Genomic DNA, 13,867 nt, shown 5'->3' with positions numbered 1-13,867 from the left:
ATATCAAGTATTAGGAAGGATGTGGAATTCTCATCCATTGTAGGTAGAAATAGAAGTGTTTCAGCCCTTTGGAAAAAAAAGCTGGACAGTTTCTTAGAAAATAAATATGTACCTACTACATGAGTTAGCCATTCCATTCAAGATATTTACCCAAGAGAAATGAAAATAGACAACCATAAAAAGATTTGAATACAAATATTCATAGCAGTTTTATCTACAATAGCCCCAAACTGGAAACAACCCAAATGTCCTTCAATTGGTGATTGGATAAGCAAATTATGATATATCTGTACTTTAGTAATAAAAAAATAACAAGCTGTTATACATGCAGCATGGATAAATATCAGAATCTGAATAAAAGCAGCCAAGAAAAAAACAAATACATGCTGTATGATTCCATTTATATAAAATTGTAGAAAATGCGAACAAATACATAGTGACAAAAAGCAGAACAGTGGTTACCTAGACTAGGGGAGGGGAGGTAGGAGAGATTAGAAAAAGATTATTACCTTATGTTTATTACCTTAATTCGTGATGTGGTTTCAAAGGGGTATGCAAGTGTCAAAACTTAGAGATATGCTTTAAATATTTGTAGTTTTTTTATATTGATTTTATCCTCAATAAACCTATTGAATATATACATTTTTTAAAAAAAATCTCTACTCTTCTTGTTTAAAGACTTCATTAGCTAAATATAAAAACATTACATATGATCATGATATTTTTATTTTATAATTATTTCTTTTGATTACATGCCACAGTAATTTCTGAGAGGGTTAGGCTTCAGGTTTTGGTAATAAAAGATTACCTTTTTAAAAGCCTGTTTGACTTCTTAAAGACAGCACAAATATCTTAATTTATTTTCTGCAAGAAAATAAAAGTTCCTTATACCTCAAAAAGAAATTAGTATCATGGATTAGAGAAACTTGTACAAAATTCTACAAAATGATTCCTTTTGAAATTCAAATATTGGCAAGCATATTCAATAGTTTGCAGATTTATCTCATGTATCCCAACCTATTTGTTAACAGGCAATTATGAGAGCATACTGCTGGTGAGAATATCCATTTTCATAACTAAAAATATATCTGCCACACTTAAGTATATTTAATTTCTGAGCATCAATTTCCTGAAGCTTTTGTTTGTCTTTTTCTCCTTTCTTCTCCAAAGGTAAATGGCACAGCAGAATCTTTAGAGACAAAGTTGCATTTCAATAAGCTGGTTTTGGGATTTGTTCATGTCCTGTGCTTGCAGTTATTTATTGCTTTATAAAGGTTATAGGTAGGTAAATATAACTAAAGGTCAATGAACAGAACATTTTACAGAACACCCCATTGGTTTAACATTACTAGAACTTCTAGCACCTAAAATTATCTTAAAGAATGAATATATTAGAATTATTAGAACTGAAATATTCATGACACATCCATATAGATAGGAATAGATAACTTTTATTTATATATATATATATATATATTTTTTTTTTTTTTTAAGTAATCTCTACACCTAATGTGGGGCTTGAACTTACAACCCTGAGATCAAGAGTTGCATGCTCAAGGGTGCCTGGATGGTTCCCTCAGTTAAGCATTTGACTCTTGACTCTTGATCTGGGCTCAGGTCATGATCTCAGGGTTGTAAAATTGAGACCCTGGTCAGACATGAGCTGGGCATGGAACCTGCTTAAGATTCCCTTTGTCCCTCCCCAAGCTCCAAAAGAGAGAGAGAGAGAGAGAGAGAGAGAGAGATTTGGATACTCTACTGATTTAGCTAGCCAGGCACCCCGGAATAGTAGATCTTTTGTTTTTTGTTGTTGTCGTTGTTGTTTTTAAGATTATTTATTTTGAGAGAATGTGTGTGTGTGTGTGTGTGTGTGTGTGCAGGAGGAAGTGCAGAGGGAGAGGGAGGGACTCTCAAGCAGATTCACCACTGAGTGGGGTGAGGCGGGGGTGCTCTATCTCACAACCCTGAGATCATGACCTGAGCTGAACCCAAAAGTCTAATGCTCAACAGACTGAGCTGCCCAGGAGCCTCAAATAGATGGTTTTTAAATGCCTATAGAGAAGATACCAGAACTTTGCTTTTATAATTTGTTTTGTGGTAACTTTGCCTTAAAGCCAGAACTAAAAGTAAATTCTCACTAATTCAGAATTTTGATGAATGACATATTAATAATTAACTTAATATACTAGTTAATAGGAGTTGTTCTATATAGTATACCTGGATTTCCAATTTATAAAAGAAATATATTATAATGAAATATAGTAAAATGAGGCCGTAGAATACCTAAAACCATCTTTAAAAAAAGAATAGAGTATGAGGCATCATTCTTCCTGATATTAGGGCCATTTAAATAGCTACAGTAATCAAGGCAGTAGAGTATTGGTGGAGGAAAAGATGGATAGACCAATGGACTAGAACAGAGAATCCAGGAAGAGATCTACACTCTATCAATGTCAGTATCCTGCTTGTCATATTATACTATAGTTTGCAAGATGTTACCACTGGGCAGAACTGGGAAAGTGTGCGAGGGATTTCTCTATATTATTTCTCACAAGTGCATGTGAATCTACAATTAGCTCAAAACTATAAGGTTAGTTTTAAAAGACAGTAAAATATTATTGAACTGTTTTGTTTTAAAATGAAATACAGGATTTTACAATTCTTAATGGTTTTTATTATAAAGAGGAGTTATCACATATAAAGACTAGAAAAAATAACTCATTGTAAATTTTTAGTTAATTCAATTTTTGATAAATAGGCATTGACTGTACACAAGAATTGCAGTAATAAGACCTCTGAGTTCTGTAACCTTTTCCAGGTGTCAGGAAGATAAGCTATAAGCAACTTATCAACCCAAAAAGCTGCTGGCCTCCAGGCATGACCTAAGTCTAGGCCACCTGTTTGGTTCTCAGGTAATGCAGTAAGAAAAGGATGTTCTCATCAGCACATCAGAATACTTAAATATTGCCTGTATCTATTTCACAATCTTGAAATATATAAGAAAGAATACATAAAATTAGAGCGCAACATTAAAATATTCATATGAGGTTATTTTTGCGCAGTATGTTTGCAAGTAATCCAACCTATGATGTTAAAATAGATGCTATAATTGTGAAAGTTTGTTTTGTTTTGTTTCATTTTCCTAAAGCATGGTCTTTTCTAAGTTTTTAGAAGAGATTAACATTATAAGAGTGAGCTGGTAAAAATATAATACGTTTTGAATTAGATAAATGTTCAAATATAATGTCACAAGCTTTTAGAAGTATGTGGATTATTGAAAATGTTTAATAAAATGCTTTATCAAAGAAAAATTGTAGGGACGCCTGGGTGGCTCAGTGGTTGAGCCTGCTTTCGGCTCAAGGCATGGTCCTGGAGTCCCAGGATGGAGTCCCATATCAGGCTCCCCTCTAGAAGTCTGCTTCTTCCTCTACCTATGTCTCTGACTCTTTCTGTGTGTCTCTCACTAATAAATAAAATCTTTTTTAAAAAATGGTAAAAATAAAAATAAAAATCATGATTTTTTTTCCTGCATCCATTTCTACTGCAACCATCTCGATTCATGCTCTTACCTCAAATGACTTGCCTGAATAATTTAAGTAGCCTTTACTTATTTCTTTGCTCTGACCTATTCTCCTGTCCCACTCTCACTGTTCCTATAGTGAGAGTCCCTTATTTCTTTCTAATAAGAAATCTGCTTACCCTCTGTCTGCTTGAAATCCAATCATTGCTTCTGATTGCCTAAAATATAAAATCTAGAATTTGTTGGGCATTGAGGCCACCTAAAAGTAGGCCTAGCCTACCTGCCACTACTAAATGTACATCTTGTACTCTATAGCAGCCACTGTTCTCTGTCTTCTCAGAACATATCATGCTTTTACTTATGTGGGCCCTTCCATCTAGAATGCCCCTCTTTGCCTCTGCCTGGTCAATGATCTCACTCATCTCTGAAGCTGTCCTCAATATCCTAAGGCAGTTCATCACTTCTACTTTTTTGCTCCCTGGGGATTTTATATGGAATAATAGTTACTATTTCTTGAGCGCTTACTAGGTACCAGGCACTGTGCCTAACTAAGCATCTTACAGACGTGATCTCATCTAATCTGCCCGGCAGCCCTATGAGGTCATGTGGCACTTTTCATGCTGTCTTCTCATTCATTGTTTTCATGTCCACATCCTCACGGGGAGAGTCCAGTCTCATTCATCTTATCTGAACCACCTTCCTATATAATGTCTGATCAAACCAGGTGCTCAGTAAATGTTGAGTGAGTGAACAATGGAATGAGTCAAATGAAATAAATAAATACAAAGAGTACCTTAAAAAGTAACTTGTTGGAACTGGCTTTACCATACATGTATGTGGCCAGAGCCCTGGAATACACTTCCTAATCCAAATATCTCTCTCCTTGCCCCTGGCATGCTGCCTGAAATCCTCATGATTCTCAAGAATTCCCTGTCTTTGATTTTTTATTCTTATTGCCACCAACCTAGATTGGATCCTGTCTACCTCTTATTTGATCTATTCACCTATTTTTATATCTTCTCCTCTTTACTTACTACAGTCACTTTGGAAGAGATCGACTTTCCTAAAATACTCATCTGGTTATATATTTCCCTTGCTCAAAAACCTTACATTTTCTAGAAGGAATCCTTTTGCCTAACTTTCAAAAAGCTCTATATTCTGGCTTCAACTTGATCGCATACTATGTTTTAAATCCTATGGTCCAATGGATCTGAAATAGTTGCCATACTCACCTCATGCTTTTGTTCATTATACCCTCTCCGCCTATCTGAGTCCCTGTTTCCCTACATTATCTATAAAAAATATATCCCTTCCATAATGCTTTCCTGAAACACATCAGTCAGGAAAGGCCTCTGGGTTTTCCTACATGCTCATTACACTGAAAGATGGCTTCTGAGAGACATTTTATGTTTACATCTCCCATACTCAAAAGCTAGCTCTTTGATGGATCAAGTAGACCTTTTTAGTTAACTGGCTACCTCATAAATGATCCCCTTTATAAATAAGTACCCCCTTCCCCATGTAGGGATGAGTCTTCTGCAGCTGTGTTTCTGCCATCTTAGCCTGCATCTCAGAGCATGGGTGAGTAGATCAGAATGGACACTTACCTACGCTGGGCCAGAGCTTCTCAGAGACTATGTACTTGTAAGGAAGGAGCCTCTGAGCTTGGATCTGTCTCTGAAAAGGAGAAGCTGGGGTCACCAGTAGTGATGTATCTTGAGGCCATTCCCTTCAGAGGGACCATTTCATTCATATAAAGTGGGTGCAGACCTCTAGGTAGATGCAGGATACAAATACATGTGCTGACCTTGAGTAGCCATAGAATTTTCCTTCATAGCTGGGGAGGCAGAGCTGAGTTTCAGAAAGAGCAGAATAGACCAGATATCTGGGGGTGAGGGTGGTGGGAAGGAATAAACCAAAAATCTGCAGTTTATGAGAATTAGAGCTTGAGCGAACAAGAGAGGAAGGGGCCGGGGGAACCACTGTCTGGTTCCTGTCAGCTTTCCCGATACTGGGTGCAGGCCCTAAAGAGGCCCCATTCCCTGTGGTGTTGCTGAGAAAATGTAAGATTCCTTCAACAAACTCCTTTTCAGCTCAGGGGCAAAATGAATTGTGCTTTAGTCATCTAATCCCACAAGGCTGAGAGTAGCTTTTTAGAGAAGCTTGCCACATCAGGCGTCTGGTGGATACATGCCTTGAATGTAGGTTAGACTGCTGGTTCTTTACCTTAGCTGTACATTAAAAGCACCTAAGACGCTTTTAAACCTACCAGTTCCTGGGACGCCTGGGTGGCTCAGTGGTTAAGCATCTGCCTTTGGCTCAGGGCATGATTCCGGGGTCACGGGATCGAGTCCTACATCAGGCTCCCTGCATGGAACCTGCTTCTCCCTCTGCCTATGCCTCTGCCTCTCTCTCTATGTCTCTCATGAAAAAATAAATAAATAAAATCTTTTAAAAAATAAAATAAAATAAACCTACCAGTTCCTGCATCCCACTGCCAGACCTGTTAGATTCAAACCAACTTGGATGGGTGAGCTCATGCATTCGATATTTCTAAAAGTGTCCCTGATGATTCCAAAATGTGATCAGGAATGATCACAGTCTAGATGCTATAAAAGCACAAACACAAGTGAATGCTGGTGGTATATTAAGCCATTTTTATTGGTTAACTTAACTGTGTTGAATCACTTATCAGATTACACAGTCTGGGAAAAGACTTGGACAGTTAAGTAGGGTTAGGGTAGCATCATAGCAACAGAAAAAAAAGGGCAGGCATTGACTTTAGTCCATTATTTTTTCAAACAGCAAATTATTAGGGCACTGAGAGTAGTTACATAAACCAGTAGCTGAGCAAGTGGAAGGAAATGGGTTACCATGACCCTTTTTAACCTCCTAATGTGGAATTCTTTTAGAATGATATTTTATAAAACAATATTTTGCTAAAATGTTAAATTGAAAGTCAAGCTTAACTGTATGACCCAATCTCTAGATCAGCATAATAAAGTGATCATAGCTTAATGTCCAATTATTGCTTTTATATTAATAATTTAATTATTAATGTAATTAAGAGGCAGCATGAACTTCCAAGAGTACTAAAATATATCTCTTTAAGGCTCTATGCCCAGGGGCACCTGGGTGGCTCAGTCTGCCTTCAGCTTAGGTCATGATCCCAGGGTCCTGGGATCGAGCCTCACATCAGGCTCCCTGCTCAGCGGGGAGCCTGCTTCTGCCGCTCCCTCTGCTTGTGCTCTCTCTCTTAAATAAATAAGTAAAATCTTTAAAAAAAAAAAAAAGGGGGGCTCTATGTCCAATTTCCCCACATAGTTCCCTGAGCTCAAGAATGACTTCATCTTGCTTAAAATGTTGTTGATACATTTCTTAATGCATTCTGACTGGTATTGTAGTTAGCTTAGTGTTCGTCATTTGCCTTCTACTTAGAAGTGCCTTTAGAGAAGCAATCATGGTATTGATCTTTGTATCTTTCACAAGGAACCTTCTTCAATTAGAGCATTTTAGTTCTATTTGTTGTATTAAGCTATATCATTTAGCATAAATTCTACTGCCAATAATGGTAAACCATTTTGCAATGGTTTAAATGATGAGTTTTTTTTTTTTTTTCTCCTATAGCAAGAAATCCAGATACAGACAGCCCAAGGCTGATAAGGCTTCTCAAAGAAGCCATTAGGGATATGCATTCTTTTCATCTCTCTGCTTCTACCATCCTTAGCTTGTCATCTCATAGACATTAAGATGGCTGCTATGGGGGTGCCTATATGGCTCAGTTGGTTAAGCATCTGCCTTCAGCTCAGGTCATGTTCCTGGGGTCCTGGGATTAAGCCCCATGTCAGGCTCCCTGCTCTGTGGGGAGTCTACTTCTCTCTCTCCCTCTATCCCTCTCCCCAACTCATGCTTTCTCTCAAATAAACAAATTAAAAATATTGAAAAAAATATGGCTGCTATACTCTATGCATTGCATTTTTTGCAGGCAAGAGGGGACAGGTTCAAAAGGCCCAAAGGATCATTCTGGCACCATCTATCCTTTTAAAAAGCATTCCTGGAATCTCAGCCATTAACAATAATTGGTTAGAACTGGACACATATTTACCCCTGGACCAATACCAGAAAATAATTAGGGAGAAAGGAATTATGGATTAGGGTTGAGTCAGATAGAAACATTCACATAAGGTTTGATTCTAATTAGAACTGAAAGGAATGTTACTGATTATTCAGCACCTCCTACTGAGATCTGACAGATGAGAAAACTGTGGGCCAGAAATGTGTGAGATCCACAGCCAGGTAATGACAGGACAGAGAACAGACCAAGATCCAGCTATCACCATTCCTATGTCATTAAACATTCCATACATCCACATATGGATCATTAGAAGGTCCTACGTTAGAAACTATGAGTCATTTCCAAAGACAGAATTGGAACTTCGTTTCAACTGTCTCCAAAAAAACCTTTCCTTTCCTATAAATATTCAGAACAACAAATGGGAAAACAAACCTTCCAGTCTTCCTTTGACTTAAAAGATGGCAAAATAAACTTCGAACTTTCCAGGTGATAGATATATCCTCCATAAGTTGTCCTCTTGCTCTGTGTAACTTGGCAGGTTGTTTTTTAAAAGTCCTAATGCAGAACAAGTTCATTACACAATGAAAATCCAAAAGTGGTCAAGTGCAATTCCAGTCTTTGCTCTTTTCCCTTTGTACATACCACCATTGATAATTTTTGCTAGGAAAAATAATTAATTTATTGTTACTATCAAACGATCTTAATACACTTGACACCCTAAAAATAAGGTTTGCTAATTGTATGACATCTGAATAATTATCATTCTATAATTTTTCAGTTTCCCCAACTGACCAATCTTAGCTCTTTAGGTATGATCGCCGCATTCAGGAAAAAAAAAAACCTCCATTTCAACCAACTGATGTTCTATAACAGTTTCGATTATTAATTCTCCAGCTCTACAATTTTGATCATTACGAGTAAAGGTTGAATAAGGGGTGGCTATTATTAAGTTTAGGTTAATATAAATTCAACCACAAGATAATAGAGTACCTAGGTGGCTCAGCGGTTGAGCATCTGCCTTTGGCTCAGGTCATGATCCCGGGGTCCTGGGATCAAGTCCCTCATCAGGCTCCTTGCAGGGAGCCTGCCTCTCCCTGTGCCATGTCTCTGCCTCTCTCTCATGAATAAATAAATAAAATCTTTAAAAAACAACAACAAAACAATAGATATACATCTTTGAAATAGTAAATCAGGTTAAAGCAAAAATCAATTATCTTTTTTATCATGTTCAAATATATTTGGGCCTGGATTTCTGGGACTCATAGCATTTCATAATGATATCATTACCCTTATACATATATGTTTAGCCAAACATATATGCATTTAAACCATCCATCCATCTACTTACATGTGCAGTTATCATATACTACTTTAAGGATTTATTCAGCAATAATTTTTCTACCACCACAAACTCTGTTGGGTAGAATGATTTCTATGAAAATTCTACTTCATAAGCTATCATTTTAAAGAGGGAGGTACAGTAAAGAGATGTTTTATCATGCATTTTGTAATAACCCTACATAGTTTTTCTAAGTCAATTTTAATCTGTTTTGGGCTGTAGTTTATCGGTTATATTTCAGTTTCCATGGCAACAGATGCAATCATCGCATACACATTCTGCAGCTGGGTAGACAGACAGTCTCCTCTGAGACTTTAACTTGCAAATAAAGCAGTGTGTGAGTAAGAGGCAAGCATTCCTCTCCTCCAAGAGACTCAGCATACTGGACTGCACTTCTAGGATACCAGTCTCAGGTGATAGCCAAAGCAAGGCTTCCAAATGCAATGCTTTCTCCAGCCTTCCCATGGAACAATTGAGACATCTCTACCCAAGGCATAAAGATACTTCCATTTCTGCTTTTAGAATTTGGGACTTAGGTTAAATAAAACACAATGGAAAACCGTACACTAAGTACCTGGTTCTCATCCATTTCTTAAGACTTCCTGTGCTTCTGAAGTGGAAATTTATAAAAATACAGTTCAGCTCTTCTGAAAATAAAAGTTAGTTGATGATGAAAAAATAAAGTCGTAGAAGTCACTGAAAAAGAAGTAGGAACCAAAGAAATTTTGGTAACAAAAAATCCTCTAGAGAGTCTTCCATGATCTCCTGAAAGTAAGATATCATGTATTCATCTAGCTACTTCTTGTGACACAGTGAAATAGTTGACTCAGTTTCAAAGAAAAATGGTTTATTTTTTTGTTAGAGAAAAATCCCAAATATACACGAAAATAGAAAACACACGAACCACTATGTCCACATCCCCCAAATGAGTTATTAGCAATATTCTGACATTTGTTTTATCTATAAACATCACATATTTTTGACAGATTAAAGGAAATGTCATTTTACTCATATGCATCTACTACGTCTCCAACTGATAAGGATATTTTAAAAATAACAATTATGCTCTTATAAATAACAACTGAAAAAGAGCAATTAATTCCTTAACTTCTGAAATATTCTATTTTGAATTAATAATAATAGTATGAAAAGAGATTGATGTTAACAGTTGATACACATTGTTTAAAAGACTTGCAAATAAATGACTTCCATGAAAAATTACAAATGATTTATTGTTCCCAAGGAGAATAAAATACTTTAAAGAATTTTTTTTTATTCTGTCCTAAATTTTTCTTGTCCTTTCTCTAGTTGAGGCACCAATTTCTAGTCAGTTACTATCATTTTACAATATGTGGGGAATACCCATTGAAGAAGCTCATTTTAATTGAAATAACATCGGGAAATATCTGATTCAGTCTTCTGTTCCTCTTCAGTTGGCCTAGAAATCAGTGCCAAGAGGTGACTGCTTAAAACTACTACGTGTGTGAAATCTATTTCATTAAAATCCATTGATTAAGCTATTTCTGCATGAATACCTTTCTTGTAGATAACTTATGTTCCATTTTTTGAGTGTCTGTCTTTTCATGTCCACTTAACTTCTATGAAATTCCCTCTGATGTTTTTCCTTATCTTTCCTGGTTTATCTATTTCTCTCCATTTGTGAATCTTTTTCTTTCTTTTTCTCATTTTTTGCCTCCATTTTCATCTTTCATTTCCTTTCTAATCTCTGCCTCTCTTTCCTAGTTTTTAAATTTATTGACTATTAGGCAGTATTTCCTATTCTTAATTTTTAAAATAGATGAGAAAAATATTTGGAGTTTGCCTAAAAGAAAATAAAATGGTTTTCATTTTTCCCCCCTTTTTAAATTGAAGTATCACTGACATATAACATTATGTTAGTTTCCAGTGTACAACATAACGATTGGTATTTGTATGTATTGCGAAATGATCACCACAAGTCTGTTTAACATCCATCAAAAATGGTTTTTCAGGGCAGCCTGGGTGACTCAGCAGTTTAGTGCCGCCTTCAGCCCAGGGCCTGATCCTGGAGACTTGGGATCAAGTCCCACGTTGGGCTCCCTGCATGGAGCCTGCTTCTCCCTCTGCTTGTATCTCTGCCTCTCTCTGTCTCTCTCTGTGTGTCTCTCATGAATAAATAAAAAGTCTTTTAAAAAAAATGGTTTTTCATTTGACTTTCTTCCTTCAAAGTAGCAGCTCTCTTAGCATGTTTGTTTAGGGTGTACATTTAGTCATTCTAATAGATAGCTATACATTGTATGTTTATTGAAGATGGTTTCCAAAAAAAATTAAGCAGTTTTGTAACTAGGAATTTTACTCACTCTCGTGGCTTCTATGCTAATAGGATAAAGAAAATTGTACGATGCCCTGATTTTTGGAAAAGGTCAATGGTTTAGAGAGTTTCAAAATGTCACTCAGCAGGTGAGTGCAGACCCCCATTGCTCAGTATTTACTTAGGAAATTTAAAGATATTCCAATTAGATTCCGGCATTAAATACAGATTTTATGGGTCTTGTTAAAGCCTTACATCTGGAGGACATCTTAGAGACAATACTCTCTCTAAAAGTCCTTCATTTTACTGTTTGGGAACCGAGACTGAGAGGCTAAGTGATTTCCAAAGGTGGCCTTTTAAGTTACAAATGGGCTGAGAACTAGAACCTTCATTTAATGACTACCAGGCCAGTAGTTTCCCTACAATTTCCAAAAATAAGGGGTGATTACATGTTATGTGGTGTGAAAAGACAGCACTTTCTCACTTTGGTACAACCTGCATTGTGAGTTGTTTCTCCAGGATGCCTGATCTTTTCACACTCTTTGACTCAGTAGGTCTAGAACATTAAAACACATCATAAGGACAGCTTGTTAGATCAATAGATATGGAAGAAGATTTAATCTGCTTTCATGCAGAAATGCAGCTACAGTAGCCCCTCTTCTCTGAGGGGGATACGTTCCAAGACCTGCGGTGTATGCCTGAAACCACAGATAGTATGGAATCCTATATATAGTATGTTCTTTCCTATACATACACCCCTATGATAGTTTCATTTATAAATAAAGCACATTAAGAGATTAACAACAATAGCTAATAATAAAAACAGAGCAATTATAACAATATACTGTCATAAAAATAATGTGAATGTGGTCTCTCTCCAGATATCTCATGTTGTACTCACCCTTCCTTTTGTGATAAAGTGAGATGATAAAATGCCTACGTTGATAAGATGAATGAAGGTGAATGATATAGGGTTTGTGAACATAGCATTAGGCTACTATTAGTCTTCTGACGATAGTCGCGAGGAGGATCATCCACTTCCAGTTGATGGTGAGTAACTGAAATAGTGGAAAGAAAAACCAGAGATGGGATGAGGAGTGGGCGGACTACTGTAATGGTAACTTACTAAGAATAAATCAGGATGTCCTTTCAGGGGAATTTCAAAATGAGAAACTCCTCACTAATGAAGCAGGAAATGCTGTAATAATTTTCTAAAACAGCATACATGTTTGGATCTGTGAAAGGGGTCTTGTTTCCATTCTTTCCTTTATCTTCAATGATCTAATGTATTTGTTGGCTTCATAGAGTCTCTGTCATTTTTGTTCTGTTTTATTAATAAGTTCCTGAGGAACATGCTACTTATTTTAATTAATGATGAAATTTAAATGGGTACACATACCACATTATTATTATCATTAAAGTGCCCTGATAATAACAGTGATGAGGAAAATAAGAACACACATGTCCTAAATACTCAATTAATTGATTTAATTCCAATGCCTTTTGCTTTCCAGAAGCAACTTTAGGAAATGTGTTTGGATTTTCAACTCCTCAAGGGATGAACTATGTTTTAAGGCATTATTAGCTTTATTTAATATGAGCTATTTCTCTAACATGTTTTTAAAATTATTAGCCTTATTTACATTTATGTTTAAAATACTCTTTTTTATGACACACAATTTTACCGAAGGGATACCTATTAACCACTCATTGCAGGTTGGAATTAGAAGTAGTAATGAAGAACCACTGTCCTTCATCCTGTATGTCTAATGAGAAAAATAAATAAGTAAACATTAGAAATGTCACTTTGGTGAGGCTATTAACAACCTTAAATTATAGGGAGGTTCCTCTAAAGGGGAAAAAGGATGATAAAACATGTCTACTTGAAATGGCTTCATAGTTTAAGCAAACAGCATAGCCAAAAAAAAAAAAAAAAGGTCCCACCCAGCAGGAAATGGTAAGAACAGCCTTAAACTATTTCAGAGAAATACACTGTTTCAATAAAAAGTTAGGGGGAAAAATCAGCCCACAACATCAGCTGAATTTTGACTGAGACTGTCAAAGACTTGGGCTGGAAAAATGCAATACTAGGAAACTTAAAATTCCTAAAGATCACTGGAAATGCAGCCCCTAGGAAAAATAATGGAGACTAATGTATAAAAATAAGGATGCCAATCATATGTTGTAATTCAGTCTTTCTTTCCTCACGTTAAGCTTTAAGTGTAACATTGAACAATATCACAATGTAGTTAATTGATGTATTCCAATATTATTAAAATGTACTTACTGAGAATGCACAGTTCCAGATCTCTATACTTCACATCTAACTCATGCTGTGAACTAATAAAATGATTTCTACAAAAATATTTCCCAACATTCTGAAAAAAAATTCTTAACTTGTAGTAGCTTTTGCCTAACTATAGTATCAAGTAACAACCAAAAAATCATGAATGGTTTATAGTCATAGAAGTTAATATGACAGAAAGAACTAGGGATTTCAAAGTCAGTTTAAATATTTACATCCTAGTTTCTAGTCAATGACCTTGGATAAATTATTTATCTTTTCTGAGCCCCCGTTTTTCCTATTTATAAAATGAGACTAATGATAATTACCTTATTGGGTCTCCTTTACCACTTATGCAA

The sequence above is a fragment of the Canis lupus genome, chromosome 13 (genome assembly GCF_011100685.1).
Source record: "Canis lupus familiaris isolate Mischka breed German Shepherd chromosome 13, alternate assembly UU_Cfam_GSD_1.0, whole genome shotgun sequence".
NCBI classification, from domain to species: Eukaryota; Metazoa; Chordata; class Mammalia; order Carnivora; family Canidae; genus Canis; species Canis lupus.
This window is presented reverse-complemented; position numbering follows the sequence as displayed.